The 7,919-nt window shown below is 38.2% G+C and overlaps 1 long non-coding RNA gene across 2 annotated transcripts; it reads right to left on the bottom strand.

Moving 5' to 3' along the window:
• Nucleotides 1–3,951: 3,951 nt before the first annotated feature.
• Nucleotides 3,952–4,548, bottom strand: LOC149632465 (uncharacterized). 2 transcript variants are annotated; one of them, XR_016373895.1, is made up of 3 exons: nt 4,497–4,542; nt 4,181–4,361; nt 3,952–4,118 (listed from the first exon to the last, which is right to left on the bottom strand). It is a non-coding gene; the product is annotated as an uncharacterized LOC149632465 (long non-coding RNA). The 2 variants fall into 2 exon arrangements; XR_016373894.1 differs by having other exon boundaries at nt 4,181–4,548.
• Nucleotides 4,549–7,919: the final 3,371 nt, after the last annotated feature.

Here is a 7,919-nt window from a genome sequence, read left to right as displayed (position 1 = left end):
ACAAAGGTTTCTAAATTTCGCGCCATCTACATGTCACTGTTGGAAGTAAAATATCCAGTGGTTACCGCGCATGTCAATGGGCGGGGCTTTACATTTCCCCACCAGGGTGAGAAATAAGGAAATTTTTTAAACTGGTCATTTGACCAGTAGAGCCCAAGGGTTTTAATTAAAAAACTGGTCAATGACCACTTAATATTTCTACATACTGTATGAGCTGCACTGAAATGGATTAATTTCTATAAGCCACTACTGGAAATTTATTTTTTACTAAAGAAGGGGAATTTAAAAAGTGGTCACGGTGACCACTGGACCCCCAGGCATTTAATAAATAAACTGGTCAAAGCAATTTTTAAACTGGTCATTTGCCCAGTACCACCGCCTTATTTCTCATCCTGTTCCCCACTAAAACTTAGCATTTCATTCACCGCTCTATGAGAAATCTTTCCCTTCATCGGTTAGTGAATTTAAACTAATCGTAATGTTTGCATCTAATTTGAGCTGCGTGAAATCCACTCTGTCCAGCATAATATTGAAAAACAACATCACGCTGTCTCTCTTACCACATTGAATTCTATTTTTATCATTCCTCATAGGGCTTTCAGTTAACAGTTTTCCTCGCTTCCTTCTTCCTGTGGTCTTTTTCTGACGTGACTTAATATTTTTTCACTGGGTTCTATCATGTGCTTTTGTAAGGCTGCTTCGTAGTTTGTACTTCCTATTAGTGATTTGAGGATTAGGTGTTTTTTTTTATTCAAAATGCACTTGTTTGTACGTGGGAGCTGTATACAACACAGTTTATCAATTAGAATATATATTTTCGAAGCTGTAAGGCTATTTCAGACCTAGCTCGTCACTTGAAACTTGAAAGGAACCAAAAAAAACGCCCTTGTGCATTTCCTGAACTGATTTTTTTAGTTTGCACCAAGTTTGTTTTACGTCAGTGCAGGTTCGCGTCGGAAGATGATCTTCCCTGTTTACGAGTAGTAGCCTAGTAGGACAGCTATGCAATGCTTGGAAAACCCTCCTCCTCCTCCTGCTGGGCAAAAACAAACTACCACGAATTCATTTATGTCACTCAGGTCCAATTTAACCTTGTGCAGCTCTTCCCGATAATCCTGAATTTTGAAGAAGTAGCGCTTCAATATAACTTAGTTAAAAATTCTATTGATTTTCCAGAAACGCCAAAGCTATTAATATGATTGGACCGTCAACCATTGCCCTTGGCCTTTTAATTGGCTACGTCTACCGATGACGTTCCTTGCCTTGGCTCAGTGATTGGAGGTTCAACCGGCAAAAATAAGCCTTTGAATTCAGTTCAGTTTGAGTTTCAAGTTGAACCAAATTTCGGTGTAAGGTCAGTGTACAGTGTAAATTTGTCGCCAAAGGTCAGTGCTGCAACCTTTCACCCGAAACGTTTAAGCTATTAACGCCACCTATCGTATAAATTGAATAGTAATTTCGTGCCGTCTGCTCTTTTTTAATTTTAAATGACGTCAACGTATTTGAGACAGCCGCTTGTTAAGGTAACATCGTTTAATGTTAAGTAAGTTATATATTTTCACGTAAATAATGTGCTTGACATATTTGTATAAAAAATTAAAAACCAATTGTAACGTCAAATCTTTCTCTGTTTCCATGTTTTTACTTTGATAACATCGAACCACAACTACCTAAGCGTAATGAAGGCATAATGTGAAGGGCACACAGATTTTTGTGTCAGTAGTTTTATTGGTAATGGTGAAACAGTAATGTTTTCATTCCTGTGTAATTTATCTTCAACTTTTGAAGTTGTAATTACATTTATATGTTCTAACATTGGTAAGATTTATTTGTAGTTATTGTATTGAATTATACATAGTAATGAAACATGTTTAAAAAACTGAAAAAGGCGCCGCATTCCCTCTATGAGTTGAAGGTTGTACCCTTGTTGGTCATCAGTGACTTAGGTAACACCCCCGAAGAGAGGACAAAGATGTGATAACATATCACAAAGCAGGTAAATGATGTCCACCGCCAACAGAGAACCATTTCCCGAGGTGACAATGAAAGGCATTCCTCAACAATATTCCACTTGTTATAGAAGAACGTGAAGCTCTGCGTATTGCATATTTTGTAAGTTCTCGTAATGTATTAACCATGTTATTAACATTATTGTTTTTGTTGCAGGTGGGTGCAAGCTTCTTGAATAGCCTTCCTCCAGTTTTTGCTGAAGATTCCTCAAAGAGCCTTCTGCTTTCCATGAACATGATGCTCATCCAATTCCACTGAAGAACACAGAAATGGTCATAAGAATGGTTTCTATTCGACGTAGGGTATAAAAGTCCACCTTCTGAAAATTTAATTTGGACATTTTTTTGAGATAGAGGGTTGCTGCAAAGTCAGTTAACCATTAAGAGTTACTGCGGTGTCCTTTGAATTTTATTCTTCACTTCAACATTTCATTGTAATTTTTCCATCATTCCTTGCTATTGTTTCTGCATGCATGGCCTTCCTTTATTGTTTCATTTATAAATTGGCTAAACTTTCTTATAGCTTAGTCGCTGCCTAGTAAGAAAAGCAAGAAACGCTCATAGCTTCCGCTAATGCATGTTTGGAGGCCCTACTCATGTTTGCGTCTGTTTGGCAAATAATGATTGACAATGAAAGGTCTAGGAATGAATAGAAAAGCTAAGGTTTGAAAATAAAAGGTTTAGACTGTAAACCGAGAGTATTCATCATGACCGAAGTGAAAAATTGCAGCCTGAAAATAATGACTAGTTTTGTTTTTTGAAGACATGCTCAAGCGAAGCATGTTCTACTTTACTGTAGATAATATTCTAAATGCCATGATAGGTTGTTTGAATAACGTTCCCCTGTATTTCGATTATTTTCAATGCTCAATTTGGCATGCACTTTCTTCATGATGGCATAAACTCTCTCTGATTATTGTATTCTCCTTTGTGATTTTATAGTACTCATTGTAGATATTCTATTAATTCATTTTTACCAAAGTTTCTTTAATATCCAATTTGACACGTACTTTGTTTCATTCTCTCATTATAAATAGTTATTTTTTTCGCGTTTAATCCATTTAATTTCTTACATGCGCTATTTACGTGTATTTTATGATTTATTTCTCGCAAACGTGTTAGTTTACTGTTAACTTATATTGTAATTTAGTAGACGCTTCATTTAATAAGCCAATTAAATTTATTGCATGGGTTATATGCATGCATTGAATAATTTATTAGATAGACTTCATAACATTTTTTAAATTATTTGGATTTTTGTTATCATTGACTGTTATTAAAAGGGGTTTTGCGCCTGTGTGGATAGTGCTTGTCATCCTCATAGAGCTAAGTGGAGCCGGGGAGGGGTTTAAAAAAGAAGAAAAAGTCTGTTACCGCCTTTAATGCTTTAAAACCGTTAATGGCATGTTTTTAATCTGTTCAAATTAGAATTATGTTGATGATGTCTAGCCTTTACTCAAGATGACATTATTTATAACCAGCATGCCAGCACCCAATCAGTCCCGATACACTCTCAAACCCAAAAATTCAGCAATTTATTTTCCACGTGTATTAAACTTTACATATTTCTGACTGTCAAGAGTTCACTGCTCTTTTCTGTTGCATGATTGCAATTTACATCCTCCGAAGTCTTCATGACCACATACCTATTTTAAATATAACTTAACTATTCTATTGTCAGAGCCAGTAGTGGCTTAGACTGATGAAGACCCTCGGGTCGAAAGCTTTCCGCTTGTTATATTTATTAGAAAAAACTTACTTCTAATAAAGTATTAAATCATTACCATTAGTTTTTCTTCGCAAAATTAGTCTTTCTCTATTCTATTGTCATTCATTAGACCTATTTCAGATTTACCATATTCATATTAAGAGCCACCAATTGGTGATTATACCAATTGCTGCATACTGAAATGCTTACTTTTCAAGTAACTGTCCATTGGGAAGGTGTAAATATGGTTACTGGTTATGTTTTATAAGTTATGTCGACTTGCAGTTGTAAAGCGCTAAGCGGGTGATGCGCGACTTCCAGTTTTAGTTGAGAGGCGCAAATGGCTTGACACTCAGTGTCTGGATAAGCTTGTTCGTCAGCAGTTGGAAGATATACCTCGTCTGAGAGAGGAAAGGATAAATATTGATTAAAGGGTATGGGTGTATCTCGCTCATCAACACACCATTCCATGAGAATATGATAGGTGCGAAATTGTTAGTGCCACAAGAGCATGAACGAATCATGGAGTTGCTCTTGCTAAGTGCTCAAATAAGGCTTTAACCATTCAGTTACCACGGGCGATCAGCCCTCTCACCTTTTTACTGCAGTGACTTCTATACTGCGATCGACAGTTGCCACACAATCTGAATAAGTAATAAATAATAAAAGAAATAAATTAAATGGTGTGTTTTTATTTAAATCGGATTTTTAAGGGGGAAAATTAAAGAGTTTAGTTGAATACTTCATAAATTAATTAATCCTTCATAAATTACACTCACCACTTTACTCGACACGTTGATCAACGTCGGGAGGTTGATAGAAAGTGTTAAAATGTCGTCTGCAGTAAGTGCGTTCAGCACATAGCGTTTAACCGGTAACTCATTTGTCAGTTTATGAAAAAACATTTTGAATTTGGTGTATAATTTGATAGTTTACATCTGAGTCTGCGCGGAATTTGCACCAATCACTGAGCCAAGGCATGTAACGTCATCGGTAGACGTAGCCAATTAAAAGGCCAAGGGCAATGGTAGACGGTCCAACCAGAGATCCAAGGGCAGAAGGAGGAGCTTAAGTTTTCTGCAGAATACGGCCGCAGGGCTATGGCTAGCAGTAGTCTCGGAGTAATACCATCTGGTCCACATGCTCACCCCGGTTTGAGGCGCTTCAAAGCAAGTTCCACATCTAAACGAGTGACATAGTCCATGGAAATGTGAGGACCTTGAGCATCCAAAGTCGGAAAAGTTCGATCTGGATCCGGGATACTGAAGCATTTATAAAAGAAGTCGCCAAACACACGCGCCACCATGGAAGGACAGGAGAGTTCGCCAAAATCTCCTTTAAAGGAGGACGGTGGTGGTAGCTGATTCTTAGATCGTATAAAGCTCCAAAAACGTTTAGGGTACATAGCGAGGGTTTCATGAAGACCCATAATGGTCGTAAGCGATACGCGTTATACGTCGTAAACCATTGCTAAATACTTTGTAAGCGCTCCAATCCGACTGACGTTGTCTTCGTTTGGCTTTATTAAATAGCTAGTTCTTCACATGACTTTGATGCACGAGGTCACCAGTGATCCAAGGTGATCGTTTTTTGCCCCGTAGCGTAATGCTTGGAACATTGTCTTTAACAAGAGCCCAAAAAAGGTCCAGGAAACGGTCCCATGTTTCATTGATGTTTGTCGAGAACGCCAACTCCCATGGAGCATATCTGACTGAGTCTTGTAGATCTGCCGAAACGAAGTTTTTGTAGTTTAGTATAGTTCTGCTGACACGCTGAACGAACCATCCATAGGGGGACCTGAGCTTGGATAGAGATTTTATTGTAATTAAATTTTTTTATGGTCGCAGCCGGGATTCGAACCCGGGTCGTTCACGTAGCAGTAAGACACTCTACCACTATACCACGAGGGCTTGACAATAAGAGCGAGTTTTCTTCCTTTAATTTATCACTAAAGGGTCGGGAATGAGGGAGGGCCCTATTTCTTTCTGGGGTCGGATACTTATGTATTTTTGGGGTCGAATACTTCTGAACTTGTGTCTTTTGGTCTTTATATTTCTTTTCTTTATATTTTCTGAATTTATATCTTTGGGGTTTCTGAATTTATATTTTTGGGGTTTCTGAATTTTTATCTTTGGGGTTTCTGCATTGGTATCTTTCGGGTTGGATACTTCCGAATTTGTATCTTTCGGGTCGGATACTTCCGAATTTGTATTTTTCGGGTCGGATACTTCCGAATTTGTATGTTTCGGGTCGGATACTTCTGAATTGGTATTTTTGGGGTCGGATACTTCTGAATTTGTATCTTTCGGGTCGGATACTTCCGAATTTGTATGTTTCGGGTCGGATACTTCTGAATTGGTATCTTTGGGGTCGGATACTTCTGAATTTGTATCTTTCGGGTCGGATACTTCTGAATTGGTATTTTTGGGGTCGGATACTTCTGAATTTGTATCTTTCGGGTCGGATACTTCCGAATTTGTATGTTTCGGGTCGGATACTTCTGAATTGGTATCTTTGGGGTCGGATACTTCTGAATTTGTATCTTTCGGGTCGGATACTTCCGAATTTGTATCTTTCAGGTCGGATACTTCTGAATTGGTATCTTTGGGGTCGGATACTTCTGAATTTGTATCTTTCGGGTCGGATACTTCTGAATTGGTATTTTTGGGGTCGGATACTTCTGAATTTGTATCTTTCGGGTCGGATACTTCCGAATTTGTATGTTTCGGGTCGGATACTTCTGAATTGGTATCTTTGGGGTCGGATACTTCTAAATTTGTATCTTTCGGGTCGGATACTTCCGAATTTGTATCTTTCAGGTCGGATACTTCTGAATTGGTATCTTTGGGGTCGGATACTTCTGAATTTGTATCTTTAGGGTAGAATACTTCTGAATTTGTATCTTTGGTGTCGTATACTCCACCAGACTTCATTAAAGTGGAAGTGGCAACTTTAATTCTTAAAATAACCATTAATAATCTAAATTTTTAAAGCTAAAAGGAAAGAAAGGTATAGCTTGTTATATTTCCCCTTCCCGCGGGCGCCGGCCTTGACTGGCTGAGGCTCTGCTCTGCCTCTACCGGTATTACGGTTATCACTGTTTAGGGTAGGGCATCGAGGGGCTATTCACTCTGATTTTTATGTACGGTAAATCTAAATCATTTAAGCATTGTAAAAGATAGCGCTATTCACTCATTATGGTATGGTAGAGAGGGGTTATCCACTCATTAGGGTAGGGTATAGAGAGGCTATTCACTCGTATGATGTGGCTACTATTACGAGCCCTTGGGACGTCTTGTTTTCCTCTCCCTTGGACGTCGGTTTCATTTCCACGGGCATCAACCCTTTCCTGCGGGGCTTAGCTAAACCAATTTCCCTTATTCGTGCGCATTTCGTCCTCACCATCTTTTAGAACATTATAGAAACAATGAGTTTAAATTATTTCAACCAAGGCGACTTCCAACTCTCCGTTTGAATTAAGAGTTGTAGGTAATTTTGCAATATAAGACGAAATTATATTAGATTGGAAAACGTGCATAGACGAATCGCGAGGCAAAGTTAGTCAATTCAGATTTTCTCGAAATTTTGAGCTAAAACCCAAGCGTTTTGACTTTTAGGTAGACCCAAAAAGAATAAGGGCAACTGCCCATAGGATATTGGACGAGCTAATGTTAAAAATATTTTGTTCGCTGCTGCGATGTTTCTACATTTGTATTCTACGTGGGTTGGATCTCCATCGTTTTGTTGAAAAAAGAGGGCAATAAATCTCAAGAATCTTCGAGTTGAAGTCATTTTCTGTTTCGCTCCATAGTGTTAAAGATAGGCAAAACAGGCAGATCAAACCTCGGAGTAGGCTGTCTTAACCCACCTGAAATGACTTGAAAGATGGAACATATCTAAGCTCTAAATCAGTAATAATTCTGGGAAAGTTTTGTTTTGTAACCGCAAAGGGACACCGAGAAAAACGTCCCAGAAAACTGGCCTAATTCCAGCTCTTTTAGACCAAACGCCTATAGAAATGTTTACAGCTTTGGCAGTTAAGGAATGCGATGAACAAAACATTAAGGGGCTAAACAAAAAAAAATAAGTTTTTTTGTTTAGTGTATGTTATGATCCCAAAATTTGTTGATCAAATATTTTTGAGAGAGCGGTAGCTCTCTTAGATAAGACTTCATAATGCTCTTAATGTATAAGGAGGGTTT

The sequence above is a fragment of the Phalangium opilio genome, unplaced genomic scaffold, assembly GCF_054372755.1.
Source record: "Phalangium opilio isolate 3A_F unplaced genomic scaffold, DU_Popi_V2 ptg000100l_1, whole genome shotgun sequence".
Lineage (NCBI taxonomy): Eukaryota > Metazoa > Arthropoda > Arachnida > Opiliones > Phalangiidae > Phalangium > Phalangium opilio.
Note: the sequence above shows the minus strand (reverse complement) of the source record. Positions and strands in the feature narration are given on the sequence as shown.